An 18,587-nucleotide genomic window follows, 5' to 3' on the forward strand; every position below is an offset into this window, starting at 1 on the left:
TTTAGGCTGTCAGGGAGTGATAGGACCAGGGGGAATGGAACAAAGCTAGAAATAGATTCAGAATGGATGTTAGGAAGAAGTTCCTCAGTGTGAGGAAGACGAGACCCTGGAAGATGGAGGGAGGTGGTGGAAGCCTCATCCCTGGAGGCATTTAAGGCCAGGCTGGATGAGGCTCTGGACAGCCTGATCTACTGTGAGGTATCTGCCCATGGCAGGGGGGTTGGAAATGGCTGATCCTTGCAGTCTCTTCCAATCCTGACTGATTCTATGATTTAATGAGATGATTTCATAGAATGGCTTAGGCTGGAAAGGACCTTAGGGATCACCTACTCCAACCTCCCCATCACGGTAGGTACACTTCTCAACTAGACTTGGCTGCTCAAGACCTTACCAAACCTGATGTGGAACACTGCATGGAGGAGGCATCCTTAACTTGCTTGGGCAGCCTGTTCCAGAGTCTCACCACCCTCCTACTGAGGAGCTTCTTACTTACAAAATTCTGTCTCAGCAATGTACTTGGAGGGGTTTCATCCTTTACTTCTCATTTCTTAATGGATTTTTTCACTGCACATAGAAGTCACATCAAAATCCAAACAAATTATTAGCTCCTGTCCTTTTTAATCAATACTAAGGGCTATCAATTGTGTGCCGAGGTGAAGCAAGAGCAGCATGGCCAGCAGGGCAAGGGAGGGGATTCTGCCACTTTGCTCTCATCAGAGTACTCCACCTGGAGTACTATGTGCAGTTCTGGAGCCCCCAACACAAGAAGGATATGAAACTGTTGGAGCAAGTCCAGAGGAGGCTACCAAGATGCTCAGAGGGCTGCAGCAGCTCTGCTATGAGGACAGGCTATGCGAGTTTGGGCTCTGCAGCCTGGACAAGAGAAGGCTTCAAGAAGACCTTATAGTGGCCTTCCAGTATCTGAAAGGGGCTAGAGGAAGCCTGGGGAGAGATTATTTACAAGATCTTGTAATGACAGGATGAGGAGTAATGGGTTTAAACTGGCAGAGGGGACACTGAACCAGATGTCAGGAAAGAGTTCTTCACAATGAGGGTGGTGAGACACTGGCACAGGTTGCCCAAGGAGGTTGTGGATGCTCCCTCCCTGGAGATGTTCGAGCTCAGGTTGGATGAGGCTTGGAGTGAGCTGTTCAGGTCGGAGGTGTCCCTGCCTATGGCCGGGGATTGGAACTGGATGATCCTTGAGGTCCCTTCCAACCTAAACCGTTCTATGATTCTATGGTGCTACACAACTGTGCAAGTAGTTGCTATTACTGTGCAAGCATTTTTAGGTTCAGTAGCAGGCATAATACAATTTTTTTGACTGCATGACAACTGAGCAAGGTGGAATGAGTGATACTAAGGTGCACTGAGGATCTGGCTTTTTGTCTACATAGAAATTCAGTTGTTATACTGCGACTTACCTCAAGATGGTAGTGGCATCACACAAACCTTTCCCCCAGTTAAAGCAGCTGCATAGGCTGAATTTGGTCAAAATACTTAATTTTAACACCATCGATACAGGAATGAAACTACTTCAGGCCAGTGCTATGAAACGTTTTAATTTTGCTTCTCTAATTTACTCTAATGCGAATGTATAATAATAATAATTTGTTCCTGGTGCATTGTTTTGGAAATAACATTTAATAAACTTATTTTCCTGCAGTTCTAACTTCACTTTCCAGAGTCAGTGTTACTACAGGTAGGAAATTAATGGATGTTTTAGTTCTGCAGCCAAAATGTCAAAAATAGAGAGTGGTTTGGCTGGCTTTTAATAGAACTTGAGGGTGGAATGCAGAGAGAGAAAATAGTCAGGCAGCCTGAAATGCAAACACTTATCCCTAAACTGAGTTTTTAATGCAAAAGCACAGCACATGAAAATGAAAAACGGCAAAGAAGTAGTGAAAAAGAAATTTAAGCATGGAGGCTTCTCTTTCATAGAGTATTAGTATTTAACTTGGAAACTGAGAATAATAAGATGCTGACCATTTCCTTACACCTGGAGAGACTCACTAATTTTGATATCAAGGCACTAAACATTTCAGTTGTCTTTCCAGTGGGGTCAGACAGACTTTCCTTATCTAGCAGTAGGGACAACTGGGAAAGTAAGGAATATCATTGCAGTTATATACATCTATATGTATAAAAAATGTATATATGTAAGTTATACAAAAGGTACAAGAGAAAAGGTATCATTTACAGTCAGTTGCCTTCACTGAGCTAACTGGCATCGAAATGACATCTTTCAGCTATTTAATCTATTTTATTTGCTCATTTTCCTTTCTTTATGTCATTAATTCATGTGCCAACAGAATAAGGGCTTGTTTTACAGCAGAAAAAAAATTATCTTGAATGTTTTAATGTTCCAAAATGAAATGCACAATGCAGCAGCATCCTGGAGTCTAATGGGAAATCTCCTGTTAATACTGCTGAGATAAATGATAACACACCTTGAATGGCTGAGCAGGTTCATCTTGTCTTCAAAACTAGCAGTAAGAGGGAATGTTCTAATGTCTACTCAAATAAGTGCTTGAATGGAGACTTGTGTGTGTGTTGTTCATCTCAAGTAAAAAGAGCCATTTGTTCTTTAGTATCTAGCTCCTAAACCTAGAATGCTGAAGAAAAAGAAATTAAGAATAAAATAATAAAAGAGATTATATTGTGCAATGTCAAGGCATTCAGAAGAAAACTGCTTTGAGAGATCTAGGGTTGGCAAGAAGCACCTGCTGGTTTGTTTCATTTTTTTCCCCCCAAGGCACAGAATTGTCATTGATAGTTAATTTTTCCTATGCATTATGCAACGGTGTTCACAAAGTACAAGTAGCTGCTGTGACATTTCTATCTACTACAATGACAAAGACCTAACATTCTTTCCAACCCCAGTATGCCACTGACAGCAACAGTTTTGCATACATGAAGAGTGGACATAATCCCTTAGGATTCCTTCATTTGTGGTAAGGAATATACTTCTGGTGTGCAAAAAACCTATGTGCCAGGGGATGGGACACCTAGGAACAAACACAAGAGATCTAATATGAAATACCTAGGAAACAGCCAACAAACCCAACCCCCCAAAACCACAACAAAGGCAATAAAAAAAACCCAGAACTTGATTCTCTGCCTGGAAAAATAAGTCTCATGGTCATTGATGTTTTCACTGGACACTGAATAACTCAGGAACTGACAATTATCCTGGAGAAGAGGAGGCTCAGGGGTGACCTTATTGTTGTCTACAACTACCTGAGGGGAGGTTGTGGCCAGGGGGAGGTTGCTCTCTTCTCTCAGGTGGCCAGCACCAGAACGAGAGGACACAGCCTCAGGCTGCGCCAGGGGAAATTTAGGCTGGAGGTGAGGAGAAAGTTCTTCCCTGAGAGAGTCATTGGACACTGGAATGGGCTGCCAGGGGAGGTGGTGGAGTCGCCGTCCCTGGAGCTGTTCAAGGCAGGACTGGACATGGCACTTGGTGCCATGGTCTAGCCTTGAGCTCTGTGGTAAAGGGTTGGACTTGATGATCTGTGAGGTCTCTTCCAACCTTGGTGATACTGTGTGATAGTGTGATACTGTAATTTGGTTTTTGAGGAAAAAGCCCAAAATACATCATAACATTTCATAAAGACTCACAGACTTCTGCATAATAAAGAATTAGCAACCTGTTCATTGCAAAGAAGTCTTGAGGGAGCAGCTGTGGAATCTAAATGTAGATCTTCTAAATTAGGACACAAGCCAGAACAACACATTACTTTTCAGCATTTAACTATCAGGGTTCCTTTGTGAGTCCTATCATACACAGACACCTGTCATACCCACTGCTTCTCAGACAGCCCACAAACCAGTCACAAAATGAATCAACCTTTCTAGGAAACTTGAAGGAAGGGTCAAAACACATTTTCCCTTCACAGATCTGTAATGAGGCACACAATCACAACAACCAGCCAGCAGACCGACCGTAATCTTCCACCTAAACCATCTCTCTACATCAATTTCCACTTCATCTCTGTTTTTCACATCTGCTAAACAAAAGAATCAGATGGTAACTGCATCTGCTTGTCAAACGTGTAGCCAACACAAGTGTGGCATATTCCCTGAGAACACCCCTTAACCACTGCCTGAAACTTCTGATAAGTGTATTTCAGAAACACAAAAGAAAATCCTTGTGTCACACTGAGTATCTGGAAGGTTTCATGCTTCTATGCTGCTGTATTTCTGTATTATGATAGATCCTAGGGGCTCTAGGGAGTTGTTTTTCAGCATTGCTGAAGGAAGCAAGTCTTTTCCATTTGAAGGAAGAAGAGAAAACCTTCAAGTGTAACTTCAGAGTTTCACTTGCAATTGCATCTGTAGAAGGCTGGAGTACCCCAAGAAGGAAGAAGAGAAAACCTTCAAGTGCAACCTCAGAGTTCCACTTGCAATTGCATCTGTAGAAGGCTGGAGTACCCCAAGGAGGATCTTGAATGTTTAGGGGGGGGGGGGGTGAAAAATATTATCTTGGATCAGCTACTGATTTACACACTTCCAAACTATTTCTGTTGTGCTATTAGAAGAATCATTTCACCCTAAGAATGTTCCACCTTTCCTTCTTTGTATCTTGTTTGACATCTGTTGTCTATCAGAGAGCATAGAACCTCTCTTACTTTCCAGTTTTCTTATATTCATAGGCTTAAGTCTCATGGTGAAGCTTTTGTTTGCTTGCATCTCCTTTTGAATCTGCCTTCTTAGTCATTGAGACTGTTCTGCCAGTAGCATTTTGTTTTTCTCTAAAGGGCAGAAAACAGAGAGTAAATCCAGGAAGAATCATAAAGGTTATTTTCTGTTCTTTCTAACATATGCCCCAAACACCTTAAACTGTATCTCAATTTGAAAGGTGGTTGGAGAGTTTTTCTTATGGTGGCATGCATTTCCCATAATAAAGACTTGATCTTTTCAGACCATGCATAGATTAAATGGATTCATTCAGAAAATATTTTTGCTGACTTAGGGATGTCTCTGATTTAATTTTATGACAAGCAGCAATAACTCTGACCTCTCATGCTTCTGCTATTTGTCTGGAAGGCTGTGCACAGAGGAGAGTGTGAAGAAGAGAGCTGTGCTGTTCCTCTTGTGATCTTACAAGGACATACACTCCTTCTATTCCTTTTTATAATGCCAAAAAAAGGGAAAAAATGGCTGGAGCCAAGCAAAAAACTTCTCTTTTACTTCTTTTTTGGAAAGTCCTTCCAGTGCAGGGTTCACTGGGAGCTACTCTTCCCTAGGAAGCAGCTACTCCCTCCCTCCCTCCATCTCTTGGGTAGAAATGACCACACCATCTCTCTGCCCTGTCTAGGATTTCTGTGCCAGAGAGAAACCATGACTTTGCAGGGGAAGAACATGATGTAAGACTGAGGTGGATGGATAAAACAGGACATTTGTCACATACTTAATTACATTACTGAAGCAGAGCACTGATGGAGACAGAGTCTGAGCAGTGTGATTGTCATTCTAGGGCCTGCTATCAACGAACTACCAGAGAAGAACAGAAGACTGCAATTATTCTTGCTTTGTGATCATATTTAAGTGTCTGATGATCTCATTAAGCTCAGATTATGACCTTCTCCATGTTTCTGCCCTGAAAGGAAAGCAGTTCAGAGCACAGATTCTCAGCAAGACCCTGCAGCCTTGCATGAACCCTCTCATGACAAAGAAGGTACATTTCCTGATGAATAAATCCATCAGCTTTCTCTTCACTGATTTGAATGCCATAACATTAATCACCAATCACTGCAGCTGCATAGGTGCTTGTACAACACTTGCTGGTTTCTAGTTCCATTCTGGGTATTGTGGGATTAAAAGTTTTGTGTTTGTGAGTTTCTGCTGTCCTGTTAAGGCTAGCACAGTTTGAATCTGCTTATACAGCTGACTGAGCTAAGAAATCTACTCTCTGTTCTCTTACATGGAAAGCAAAGCCAACCACTCAGATATGCAAAATAAAGTGTCCTCTGCAAGATGATTATGGGGACAAAACATACTATATGTAGTAGCTTTGTTAACCTATCTCCCTACAAATCCACCCTGGAAATCATTTTGCCCTGGAAATGTAAACTTCTTATGGCTGGAATTCCTGACTTCAACCAAATCAGCAAAGGCATTTCTCAGTCCAACTGACAGCCTGCATCTAACACATTGGTGCACAGCTCAGATACTCAACGTTTGGTTAAGATACAATTTCCTATCAATTAAATTACCTGATAGCAAATAATGTGAAATTTACAGCAGTATCTCTTATTATGCTGTGGGTTCTCTTTATTTCACAGAGTATTAGGGGTTGGAAGGGATCTCAAAAGGTCATCCAGTCCAACTACCCTGCCAGAGTGGGATCACCTAGAGCAGGTCACACAGGAGCACACCCAAGCAGGTTTGGAATGTTTCCTGAGAAGGAGACTCCACAACCTCTCTGGGCAGCCTGTTCCAGTGTGTTGTCACCCTCACAAGGAAAAAAAAAAAATCGTCCTTATGTTCCTGTGGCACCTGCTCTGTTCCAGCTCACCACCAGTGCCCTTTGTCCCATCATTGGACAGCCCTGAGCAGAGCCTGGCTGTGTCCTCCTGACACTGCCCTGCACATCTTCATCAACAGGAATGAGGTCACCTCTCAGGCTCCTCTGCTCCAAGCTAAAGAGTCCCAGCTTCCTCAGCAAGCAAGGGTTCCACCCCTTTCAGCATCTTTGTGACTCTGTTCTGGACTCTTTCATGCAGTTCCTTGAGAGCATTCTTGAACTGAAGTGGCAAGAACTGGACACAATATTCCAGATGTGGCCTCACCAAGGCAGAGTAGAGGAGGAGAACCTCTCTTGACCTACTAACAACAGCCCTTCCAATTCACCCCAGGAACAATGTCTGCAGTTTCTAATGGTCAGTTAATTAATAGACAGCTTTCTATGTCAATATTCTTACTGATATGCTAAAACTACTCAAGATTACAGATGTTCTATGCATAGTTCTTTAAGCTAAGGTAGGTTCTGTTTCCATATGTGCTTTAAATAATGCTGCTCCAGCTGGGAATGCATGGTTCTGACAACTCCGAAGAGTTGCTTAAATGAAGTTTAGAGGCTAAATTTCTTGTACCTTATTAATAAAAATGGCAACATTATTTGCACTTGCAGCAGTGCAGCATTTTTGCAGCTTTGCTTTTGAAACTAATCCAGCTTTCACTCTACCTTTGTATGTGGTGCATATTAATCATATTATTCTTGGCTCCATTTATAGCTTCATGAAAACTATACAACCTACTTTAGTATTCTTTAGTCTTTAACAAGTGAGACTGGGAATTGAGGAGTAATCAGTAATGGTTATCTGCCTTTCCTATTTAAAAACAATAATGATGTTCAGTCATCCTGAACAAGGCCTTTAATTAATCATTGTAGTAATGCAGACTGAAGTCCCAGTGTTGCTATCACTGATGCATAACAGTAATATAAAGTCCTGTCTGAATGCTTTTGTTCTGTAAAATAAATCTTTACATCTATTCCCAATAATTTAGTAAAATGAAAACATAGCCTCATTATTCCACTCATTACAAAAAATTCAGGCATGCACACTTATTTTTACCATGTTATAGCTGACAGCTATACTTTAGTTAGAGGGCATTCTCTCAGGCAGTGCATAAATAAATGATTTTATATATATATTCAATATATACATTTTTCTTGCCTCTATGTACCTTAATTTTCATCTTTACAGGCCAGCTCCTCCCTCCATACATTTTTTTTCATTCCATTTTCCAGCAGATGGGTAAATTTCACAAAGCATAGCTTAACCACAGGTTTCTTTTTATTTTGTGTTGAAGATTACTCCATTTTAATGGGGAGAACTAGAAAACTGAGTGCATTACCTCAGACTAGTACCCTTATTGACTGAAATATATGGTTCACCTTCTGTTGGAGGATGTTCATCTTTCACTACTAGCTAATAGCCTAATTAGATTAAAAGCTACCCAGTGCACTGTCTTTTTCCAAGTGAATAATTCAAGTGAAATGACTAATTAAATTCTTAAGGGAACCACACAGCTATTTATGATGATAACTTGGAGTTCCCATCAAAGTGGCCATGCGTGCATCTCTTTCTACTGTCAGAGTTAAGTGTATCCCCCTAGGTTGGAAGCAGTGCAGAAGTAAGGGCTATGCAGATGGATTCTCTGGAGAGCAGGGATTTAACAAACTCCAGTTTCTAATGGAGAAAGGCAACAGAACCAGAAGAAAATACATTACTCCAGCAGCATGAAATGCAAAGATAGATAGATAGACAAAATACATATGCAACCACACATTACACAGTGTCATACAATGAAGGTCATGAATTGTAGACAGACACCAGAAGGTTAGAAACCTCTTTTTGGCATTTCTTTAACTGGACTCCATGTAGAAGATCTGGTACTTTTCTTCTCAAGCCTCACCCTGGCTTTACCTGCCAGACCTACTCAAAAAAAAACCCTCTAATACCTATCCTAAATTTTCTGCAATTCTTATGCAGTGCTCTGGTCCTACCAAGTAGAAGAATGAGTCAGCAAGACATAGAGAATGCACTGTTCAAATCAAAACTGAGGGGGAAAAAAGAGAAAAAGCTGAAGGCAAGAGTGTTGGGTTTGTTTAATGGGTGACATGGAACTCCAGAGGCAGGCACTGCCTTGCACTCCAGGCAATTGCGGGCAAGTTTCTTGACCTGCGAGCTTTCGTTATCAGTTTAATAATTGGGGATGCTGACTTTTCCCTACCCAGAGCACCAGGTCACAAACACACACATCAATCAGTGACTAGTAGACACCTTGATAATACAGAAATCAAAGGGATATGTATTTATCAGACAGAAAGCTGATATCAAGCTCTCTGCATGGAGATTGAATCCGACTTTTAATGAGGTGATTTGGATAGGTGGTCTGGTTTTGAACTGAAAAACACTTCCCAAGTATATTTTTGTCCTTTTAATTAGAGTGGGTTTTTTTTTCCAGTCCCTTTTTAACAAGTCTCTGATACTTTTACAGCACTGCCTTTTCAGGGGCAGACACAAAGTGAGGCACATACACTGAACAAGGGGATATCAAAGAACGAATTTCCCCTGTTGCTTTAACCACATGAAAGCTCTCCAAATGTATTCCCTTGCTCCTCTTACTGGTTTGTATAATGAGATCAGTAGAAGTGAGCACTAACATCGCCTGTTCCATTTGCAGCTGCTAGTAGCAGAAGGATAACTCTGCTATGGTAATGCTTCTATTTGAAAAGGGAATATTTGCTACTGCATTCTTTCTTCTTTTTTTCCTATTTTATGTTCTGACAGGGTGCTAAGTTTTGGGAAGGGAAAAACAGAGCACCACTAGAGAAAGGGATGACCCCTGCCTCAAGAATTTAAAATCTGAAGAGAGAAAAAGAGGACAGAAGTAAGTGGTGGCCTCAGAGGACAGAAAGAGTGTTATGATGGGGTAGATAGAAAGGAATGCCTGTTGCTTGCTTATCAGTCCAACTCTTTTTGGAGCTGTGGATGTCCAAGATATATCAGTCTTCAGGGCTGGAAAAACTACAGCTCTGCAAGAATCAGTCAGGATTGGAAAGTACCACAAGGATCATGTGGAGAGATGGAGTTGTTTAGCCTGGAGAAGAGGAGGCTCAAGGCTGACCTCATTGCTGTCTACAACTACCTGAAAGGAGGTTGTAGCCAGGTGGGGTTGGTCTCTTCTCCCAGACAACCAAAGCAGAACAAGGGGACACATTCCCAAGATGTGCCAGGGGAGGTCTAGGCTGGATGTTAGGAGGAAGTTCTTCGCAGAGAGAGTAATTGACATTGGAATGGGCTGCCCAGGGAGGTGGTGGAGTTGCTGTCCCTGGAGGTGCTCAAGCAAAGCCTGGATGAGGCACTAAGTGCCATGGTGTAGATGACTGGCTAGGGCTGGATGCTAGGTTGGACTAGCTGATCTTGGAGGTCTCTTCCAACCTGGCTGACTCTATGTTTCTATGATCTAGTTCCAATGCTACTGCCATGGACAGGGACACCTCACACTACATCAGGCTTTCTAGAGCCTCATCCAGCCTGGCCTTAAACACCTCCAGGGATGAGGCTTCCACCACCTCTCTGGGCAACCCCTTCCAGGCTCTCACCACCCTCATGGTGAAGAACTTCTTCCTACCATCCAGTCTGAATCTACCCATTTCTAATCCAGAGGTCTGTCTGGTTTGGTTGCTTCAGTGAGTTAACTTTTCAAAACCTGCTGGCATCAGAGCATAAGCTAGTGTGAGTGATGTTGAAATACCACCTTGTAACATTCAATTAATTCCCTTTACCCAGGAACCTCTCTTAGCAGTGTTTTGCTCACAAAATCAGAGAAACAAGACATTTAGAAATTTAATAATTCTTCTCCTCCAATTACAGCGTGAGATAAGTAAGACAGGAGTGCAGTGTAGACCTCCAGGGACTGTGACTCCACCACCTCCCTGGGCAGCCCATTCCAATGCCAATCACTCTCTCTGACAACAACTTCCTAACAACATCCAGTCTGAACCTCCCCCAGTACAACTTGAGACTGTGTCCCCTTGTTCTGTTGCTGGTTGTCTGGGAGAAGAGGCTAACCCCACCTGGCTACAGCCTCCCTTCAGGTAGTTGCAGACAGCAATGAGCTCTGCCCTGAGCCTCCTCTTCTCCAGGCTGCACACCCCCAGCTCCCTCAGCCTCTCCTCATAGGGTTTGTGTTCCAGGCCTCTCCCTAGCTTTGCTGCCCTTCTCTGGACACCTTCCAGCACCTCAACATCTCTCTTGTATTGAGGAGCCCAGAACTGGACACAGCACTCAAAGTGTGGACTGAGCAGTGCTGAGCACAGGGGCAGAATCACCTCCCTTGTCCTGCTGGCCACACTGCTCCTGAGCCAGCCCAGGATGCCATTGGCTCTGCTGCCCACCTGGGCACACTGCTGGCTCATCTTCAGCTACTATCTATCAGTACCCCCAGGTCCCTTTCTTCCTGGCTGCTCTCAGCCACTCTGCCCCCAGCCTACAGCGCTGCTTGGCATTGCTGTGGCCAAAGTGCAGAACCCTGCACTCAGCCTTATTAAATCTTATCCCATTGGCCTCTGCCCACCCATCCAGCCTGTCTGTCACCAATGTGGCAGCAGTTGCTACTTCATTTGAACACAGAATTAAAACAGTTTTATTTTAAATAATCTCCTTTTCCCCTGCTGTTTTTTGTACATGTTTGATGCAGTGTGTCATTTTACACAGCCACAGTAAAAAATGGATCAAACACCAAAATAGTTGCTTTGTTTGCCAGTCAGAGAACAATGCCAGCTGTCAGCACTGGAATTATTATAAAGCCATTTGACATGTGTACAAAAAAGCCTATGTGTTCTTGATTTGCCTTGTATTGCATCAGCAAACAGAATTACTTAATAGGATTACTATGGAGCTATATTGTACACTTCTATTCCAGTTACAGCCTTTGTACATTGCCTCTCTTTGTACTTTACACATGTAACTATATTCATAGAGTCATAGAACTGTTAGGGCTGGAAGGGACCCCAATGATCATCTAATAAGGGTTTCTGGCTAGGGATACCCCTTGGGAGTAAAGGGGAAGAAACAAGGGAAATGGAGTTGACCCTAGCTAGATGCCAGCTGCCCGCCAAAGCCATTCTGTCACTCCCCCTTCTCATCTTCAGAGTGGGGAGAAAATATAACAAAAGACACACATCAGGGACAACAACCTTTGGTTGTTGTCTTAATTTTCTTGAGTTCTTCATAGTCGTTGCTAGATCTCAGGGAGACACTAACTGCTGGTAACTCTGTGAAGTGTTAGAATTAGCTTTCTGCATTTAGAGAAAGTGATTTCTTATCTAGGTTTTAGACTTGTAAGGAGTCAATGCACCCAGATGGAACCTGGATCTGTCTGGGAGGACAGGAGAGTGTCAAAGAAGGGCATCACTTCTACCTTTTCTGAGGCAAAACATCAGCAGCACCCCATGCACAACAGCATCAGAGCTCATGCACTGATGACCAGCCCAGGCCAACTAGACTCAGCTCAGGGAAAATTAAGTTAGCTTGTTACAGATCAAATCACAGGAAGATACTAAGAAAACAAACCTACATTTTAAAACACTTTCCCCTCATTTTGGGCTTAACTTCACTGTTGTGAAGGTTTCCTTTCAAAGTGAAAACACATATACTGAAGACATGGTCTGTTGTTTCCCTGTCTAGGGCAAAGCCTATTTGCTCAAATCCACTTGATGAGTAAGTGCACTGTTGGGAGCATTCTCTAAGGACTGACATCTACCCTAATCTTTTCCTGATGCAAAGGAGAGGACAAAACACAAGCTTAAGCTTACCACATAGACAGCAACATAAGTATTTTGCTTTACATTAGTGTTAGATCTTTAATTTAAAGCAAGTTTTGTGATCTAAATTTAGTTAGATTGCCTTCATATTCAGATATTTAGCTTGAGCCCAACTTGTTACTTCTAAGCCCTTCATTCCAGTAACTCATCCAGAAAGCTGGTAATAATAACTACTATTTAAAATTCTTGCAAATAATTTGTTGCAGCTGTAGTGGTTCACATGCATCATTAACTGCCTGGGCACACTCAGAAAAATTTCCTGTCCTTTTTGGAGTTTTTCATAGCTTTTCTACTGTAAGACTTATTAAGCTAAGCTATGAAAAGAACTTCCAATCCCAGTGCATTTCTAAACCCTCCAAGAAAACAAGAATCCAAATGCACCTATTAGAATTCTTCACAGAGGTGAGAAGCAACCAGCACCTCTGTTTACAGGATAGAATTATAAATCATATTGAAATATCATTCAGTTAGAGTCACTCCCCAACACTGGAAGGAGATGGATGGTCTCCAGGGGAAGGTTGTCATAAAAAGGAAAATCAAACCAACTGAATAATACAATGAGTCTGTGTATCAAGCCAGCTCAACCAAGCAGCGATAAGAACTGTGTCAGCCTTTGAGGAGCTGGCTGACAGATTTCATTTGTCTAAGTTCAGATCTTGCCCTAGTGTCATATGTCATATCTTCCCACCATCCCTTTGGTGTTCAACCAGCACCCCTCCAGGTGCTGTCAGGGGATTAGAAGGAGCCTGCTGGTTAAAATGCTTGAATGGCTAAGTCAAGAGTACAAGGAAGGAGCCCATTTCAGTGCCTTTTTTGGGTGGTTTTCTTTCTTCCTCTACAAAACAGACACATCTTTTGCATCTGCTTCTGTAATTAGACTTCAGAATAAAGACATTTAGTGCTGCGCTGAAATAGGACATTCCACATATGTTTAACCAGTAATGAGACTGGAAAAGGAAGATGATTAGGTCTTTTAACAGCATCAAGAGTTATCTAAGTCCTCTGACATCTGGAATCACATAATCTGCTATTACTAATGTCTCTACAATTTAAAGCATAAAGCCTTGCCCCCTTGGAGATGAGACACACCGAGGTAGCTATTATCATGTGTTAGCTACAATGTTTCCAGAGGAAATAGTTTTTAAACAAAGTCCACAGAGAGCCACAAGGGTTATAGAATCAGAGAATGGTTTAGGTTGGAAGGGACCACAAAGCTCATCCAGTTCCAACCCCCTGCCATCGACAGGGACACCTCCCACTAGAACAGGTCATTTCAAGGCCTCATCCAACTTGGCCTTGAACACTTCCAGAGAGGGAGCATCCACAACCTCCCTAGAAGGCTGCAGGACTTAAACATCTCTCCTGTGAAGAAAGACTCAGGGACCTGGAGAAGGCTGAGATGGGATTTTACCAATGCCTATAACTATGTGAGGAGTGGGTGTCAAGATGAAGGTGCCAGGCTCTTTTGGTGGTGCCCAGCGATAAGACAAGGAACAAGAGATACAAGCTGGAACTCAGGAAATTCCAGCTCATGAGGAGACACTTCTTTATGATGAGGGTGACAGGGTGATGGAGCAGGCTGTCCATAGAGGTTGTGGAGTCTCCTTCAAAACTCGCCTGGATGCTTCCCTGTGTGGCCTGCCACAGGTGATCCTGCTTTGGCCGGGAATCAGACTGGATAATCCCTGGAAATCCCTTCCAATCCCTAACATTCTGTGATTCTGTGACTATGGTGAGCATCCAGTGGCACCCTAGATGCACAGCTATCCTACCTGGCTTCCAGCCCTTGCACTAGAAGGGTGTGATTCACAAACATCACACCTGCCATAGCTGCTGTGGTTACGTTGCTGTCTGAAGCAGCAGTAGTTATCTATGCTCTGGCATCTGAATCACAAAGTGTGCCTACACAGCACTGCTCAAAAGCAGTTGTGCTCAGTTTCAGGAAGGTCTGGCATGTGAAAACAACACTCAAACAGTCTAATATGCATTGCCTACTGTTCAACAGAACAAAGGGCTGTGTTCCCATGAGAACAGATGTCTACACAAGCACGCAGCCACACTCCTGACATGGACCATTTGGCTATCCATGCCATGCCAGGGATGAGAGGCACACAAAGAACAAACCTTCAGCTCAGGAATCTCGGGGCTTTGGGTTTCAAGGTCTGGCAGACAACTACTTTCCATCTCATTGTATAGAAGTCTGTCTGTACACAAGATGTACAAAACAATAACAAATTTCAACATGGCACTTATGTTGAATTTCACACATCACACTTCTGATGTGTAATGCTGCTGGAATCTGAAAACTTAATACAAAACACAAAAACCAAACAGCAACTGTTCCAGAAAGCATTCTCTGTGATCATTTGATGTGAAATAAAGGCAGAGGTTGGGCCAGTTTCAAAGTCTTTGTTTATTGGGGGAATCCTGAGAAGAACTGAGGAAGGATAAAATGCAGCTTAAAATTCAGTTGACATTTCTACTTCTGATCAGAAGTGGTTAGGTGCAACAGGTTTCTAAATTCAAGGGAATAAGATTGAAGTCCCACATAATTTACTAGAAATTATCTTTTCATTTGGCAAATGCAATTTTGCATTTATTGAAGTGGCAAGAATAATTATTCTCATACGAGCTCCAGGCTTTTGATCACATACACATCTCTTGACAGAGGTGGTCAAGGACACATGGTAAATATCTAAAAAATTCCTGTAATAAATGCAAAGCATACCTGAGCTGCAGATCAAAAAAGAGAGGAGGCAGCAGTCTATCTGCAGGAAAAGGGAAAAAATAATCCAACTTCCCATTTCACATCTATCCAAGACATAGGCTCCTAGGCTTTTTAGTTTTATTAATTTGAAAGTGTTTCTCTTCCTATTTGTAAGCAAAAATAAAAGTGCATGTGAGTGAAAATATCTGGAGGGGGAAAAAAGAACCCCAGTAACTCAGTCTCCCTTTAATCAGTATCATTCAAGAATAAAATAGCTGTCAAAAAGCTGTTTCACTGTATTGTAGTTATCAGTCCAGCCTGACGCCAGAATGCCTCCAGCAATGTTGTTCTGACACACCAGTAATGCCTGCAACTTGTTAGCAAGAGCTGTATTAAATCATCTTGTCACCACTTCTAGCTTTTATCAAGTTAAGTTAAACAAATTCACCTCTTAAAACAGAAAATATTGTTCTTGGGAAAATAAGTCCAGATACGACACTGTTGAAAGCCTTTTTTTCTTTGTCTGTATCTATCTGGCACTAGACTTAGGTGAGGAAGACAGAACAAAGGGGAAGTCCTTTCTGTTTCTCAACAGAAAAAAACAACCAACCAACCAACCAAAGAAACATTTTGTAAAATGAAATTTTTGTCAGCATTACTTTCTAAACAAGGTCAGTTTTAGCCAAAAAGAGGAAAGAAAAGCAGGTTGAGGTACTAGGCTTAATGAATATTAAAGAGCTTACTACAAGAAACAACAATTTGGAAGGCTTTAAACTTGGTACTGTCAGTCATGTTTTGAAATCTGATGTCTTTAATGCTGTAAGGCTTCAATATAAAATGAAATTAAAAGATTAAATGTAATAGTGGAGTCAAGCAATGCAACAATTTCTTTGGTTGGTAAAGATCATTAAGTCCAACCCTCAATCACCACGACCATTAAACTGTACCCTCAAGTGCCATGTCCACACCTTCTTGAGCACTTCCAGGGACGGTGACTCCATCACCTCCCTGGACAGCTTATTCCAATGCCTGAGCAATATTAAGGTGGCACAAAAAGATCCTGTGATAGCAGTAGATGGAATGATAGTGTGACTCATAAGGCTGTCAATATGACTCAAATATCACAAAAACTTAAATTGTTAAGAGAAGAGGTCTCATGATTTTAAGAAAGCATAAACTCAGCAGCACAGGGTCTCGAATGAACACTTGGACACACCCTGATATGTGTGAAGTATGTGTACTTCCACTGTGGAAATATCTTTAGACTGCTTACCATCAGAGCATTTAATTTCCCTGTAATCAGAGCCTTTAATTTCCCTGTGTCTGTCTGCTGTGCCATAACCAACAGAGCAGCCATGAGAAGAGCAGCTCTGCATCCCAGTCCTCTGCCTGTAGAAGTAGCAGTAAAGACATGGCTACTACAAGTGAGTACACCATACACACTAGGAATCTTCCCTGACTTCAAATTAGAGGTGCAACTCTACCAATAACTTGGAGAGTGGGAGATTAGGTTTTGCTCTGCCTTTAAATGGACTTGACTTAGTTATTTCAGAAATCAGTGGTAAAAATCCTCCCAACAGCTCAATCTCTTCTCAATCACTTCTAATGCTTGCCTGGCTTTCTGAAAGCAAACAAAAAGAGGATGGAAGTGGAAGGCAATAAACCAAGCAGCAAATCTAGATGCCCACTTAGAAGTTTTAATCAATTATATATAAGAAAACAGTCGCTGCTTTTCCCCAGAGAGCTTCATGGCAAAGCAGTTTTAAATTCAGTGAACACTGGGAAAAGATCAGGCTTGTATTTGATTCTACCTAAGCCTTTGTATTACACAAAGGAGTAATAAAACTGCCTAGAACTGTTTCAGCAGTTCCTAATTAAAACACCTGAAAAACACCCTAGCATGTTGCTCTGCATCTCATCCCTAACATCATTCTAATAATCACAGGAGACTGGAAACTGTGGCTAAGATTCTTTTTTTCCAGCATACACTTAGGCTTCCAATTACATATATGTTAGTTACCAACAAATATCTTGATAGGAAATTCAAACTGACTGCTTATTTTTCAACCATTGTTTACTTTTTTCAACTAAATTGGTCTTTTTTTTTTTTTTTATGTTGGGAGAATTTGATTGTGGGACAGGTCACAAGGACAGAAAAATCCCAAGTCAGTAAGGCAAGAGTGGAACACAGCCTTTTTCCAGCAGAAATATGGAGAGAGGGAATTGCTGTATCTCTGAACTCAAGGTATCTGGGTCAAGCATGAGCTTCCTAAACTTTCAAAAAGCAGGGAAAGTTAACACAGCTCTCAGAGGAACAGGCCTTCATATGTTCTTCTGGGTGAATAAACAATACAATTGTTTTGAATGAGCTGTTTTGAGTCACTTGAGTTAGCAGCAGCTCCCAAAGGAAATTTTCCTGCTCATGGCAAATTCAATTGGGATTGCCATGTAAGGCCAGTTTTAAAAGAGAAGCCTGTAACGAGAGCATTTAGGTTAAGAATGATTAGTCCCCGTGTTCTACCCTTGTAAATGGGAAGAGGGAGGGAAATGCTCCTAGAGAAGAGTTGGAAAATAAGTGCAGAATGGCTCTCCAGTAATCATGCTCTCCATCTATGAAGAATCTATGATAAAATGTTACAATTCCAGATGGGGTTAGCCTCTCAAATAACCTTCTTCAGCAGCTCAACTCCTCTAATCAAAGCCTTAGTTCTGAAGGAGATTACTTCCACTGATCACATGTACAGACAAGCCAAATACCCAACTAAACCAAGGTGAATTCTTCCCTTTCCAAAAGAATGAAGTGTCTTCGTAGATCTACGGAAGGGCACTGCAAATTACTCTGACCCCACAACTGAGCTAAGTATTTAACTCTTTTGAAGAGGAAAGAAATCATCAGGGATTTTCTTCTCCATCAAATTCCACCAGTTACCACACAGTACAGTTGGGCAAAATTTAAGCCTCAGCTGGTAGCTTTCGTGATAGCTCTGTGAGACTGACTTACAGGGTATCTTGATTACCAGAGAGTCAGTAAAACTCTTAAAGTTTCATACCTCAGTAAAGTTAGTAAAGCTTTTGGATTTTTAGTAAATACACAATCACACACTCCTGACCTTCTCTCTCTGTGATTTACAGCAAATGCCATGTTCCTCACCTTAAAAATTCCCTTGTTGCAAAGAGAAGTCAAAGCATATGTCAGGAGGTGATTTCAGCCTTGTCTGTCAGGCATTCGACAAGATTGCTGGGCTCTGGGCTGCGTTATCTCTGTTTGGCTTGCTGTAATACAGCTCTACAAAGGAGCTTGCTTGCAGACCAAGCAGCCTACCTGATTCCCAAGTGGATATGCACTAATGGGTTAGATGTAGTGAGCTGAATGATTACAATCTTTCCCCACAAGATCTTCTCGTTAAGTTAATTCTGGAGAAAGGTCAAGGAATCAGTTTGCTATTTCCTCTCTTTCAAAAAAACATTAGAACCATTATCCAGTGGTGTGTTTCTGCAGCTTTCAGCATGAATATAGAAGAGTTCCTCACATTTCAGTGA

At 41.9% G+C, this 18,587-nt stretch overlaps 1 long non-coding RNA gene across 2 annotated transcripts in view; it reads right to left on the minus strand.

Moving 5' to 3' along the window:
* Window positions 1–1,574: 1,574 nt before the first annotated feature.
* Window positions 1,575–18,587, minus strand: part of LOC135184184 (uncharacterized) — a 59,565-nt gene continuing 42,552 nt past the window's right edge. For both annotated transcript variants that reach the window (XR_010305884.1, XR_010305882.1), the window contains one exon: window positions 1,575–3,008. This is a non-coding gene — a long non-coding RNA (uncharacterized LOC135184184). The remainder of the gene's footprint in view (window positions 3,009–18,587) is intronic.

The sequence above is a fragment of the Pogoniulus pusillus genome, chromosome 20 (genome assembly GCF_015220805.1).
Source record: "Pogoniulus pusillus isolate bPogPus1 chromosome 20, bPogPus1.pri, whole genome shotgun sequence".
Lineage (NCBI taxonomy): Eukaryota > Metazoa > Chordata > Aves > Piciformes > Lybiidae > Pogoniulus > Pogoniulus pusillus.